Below are 1,421 nucleotides of genomic sequence, written 5' to 3'. Positions count from 1 at the left end.
TCTAGCAACGTCAAAAAAGACCAAGCTATTGCAATATTCACTCATCAATTGTTTGATGAAAGCAGGAGAATTCCCAGTCAGCCATTTCTAACTACTCTGCACTTGACTAAAGGGGCTATTTGACTTTTTAATTCTGTTTGCATAAATACATGCAAATCAAAGCAGTATCATGGGTCAGTTGGCTCCATAATTTCCTTTTCAGGATGTTGTTCTTTTCCTCTGCCCCTCACTCTAGCCTCCCTCCTCATGTTGACAGTTCATCTTACCATATGCAATGAAAATACAGAAGATATTATCCTTCAGTATAAAGGCAGAATGCGAAAGTGGGAGGGAAAATTTTGACAGTATTCTTGATGTTCTTAAAGACATTGTGCATTCTTTTTACTTGATCTCCTTAAAAATGAGAAATACATCTCACCAGCTTTTATGGAATAAGTTTAGCTGAGCTCTCAGCTGAAAAAGTGTTCTCTTTTTTATAGTTATCTCACGGAGAAGATTTCTGAACACTCTTTTTGCAAGATTGTTTTTTAAAAATAGTTTGCTCTTTCTTTTTGGTATAACTAATGCAGATTCCCAGTGTAATCCCATTTTTTTTTGTGTTGCAAGTCTGGTTGCCCTAGTTTAAAATTATATGTTGAATTATGAAAAGCAAGTATTTGGTTACCAAGGAGAAGACAATTCTATCTTGGAGTTGCTTACGTATACAGGCTTGGTGCATTTCCCACTCATGTTTTCCTTCCAGAAAGTTGTTTGGAAAGCCATTCCTCCACTAGTGACAATGTACAAACATAATGAAAAGATGAAATACTTTTGGCTTTCACTCTCCTCTTTTTACAAATTAGCCATAGTTTCTGTCTTATTCTCTGAAAAGAGCAAAAAGATTAATTTTGTCGAAAGACTAATGGGAGGAAGGAGACATGGTTTGGGATGTGTGAAATGAGGGTGAAATGCTGGCACTTGTTAAAACATTTGGCCTTAAAGAAAATTCAGAGAGACTAGATTGCATTGTATAAAGACAATATGTCAGTTCTCTAGCCTGTGTAATATAGATTTAGGAAACTGTAGCTAGTATTGAAAACTTAAGCATTAAATTAGGCTAGTTTGTATTTGAATTTCAAGTTTTTAAAACAATTTTCAATGAATTTCACATTCAATTTCCTTTTTGTTTTTTCTTTTTTTTAAAGAAAGTAATGGTGGTTCTTAATTTGAAAGCATATCTCACTATTCTGACTAGTACATGGGATTTTAATAATTATTCTGTAGTTGCTTTTGAAGAGGAACTATTGCTAGAATTGTTGCTTAAATTCTATCCACAAGGCCCGGATCTGAAAACTGAAGTGATGCCCAGAGTTGAGATAGGAAGTCATGTGATGACTAATGGGGATGTCAGACAGCTCATGGCCTTCTGTCTCAATAAAACC

Source organism: Trichechus manatus, unplaced genomic scaffold, assembly GCF_000243295.1.
Source record: "Trichechus manatus latirostris isolate Lorelei unplaced genomic scaffold, TriManLat1.0 scaffold00085, whole genome shotgun sequence".
NCBI lineage: Eukaryota > Metazoa > Chordata > Mammalia > Sirenia > Trichechidae > Trichechus > Trichechus manatus.
This window is presented reverse-complemented; position numbering follows the sequence as displayed.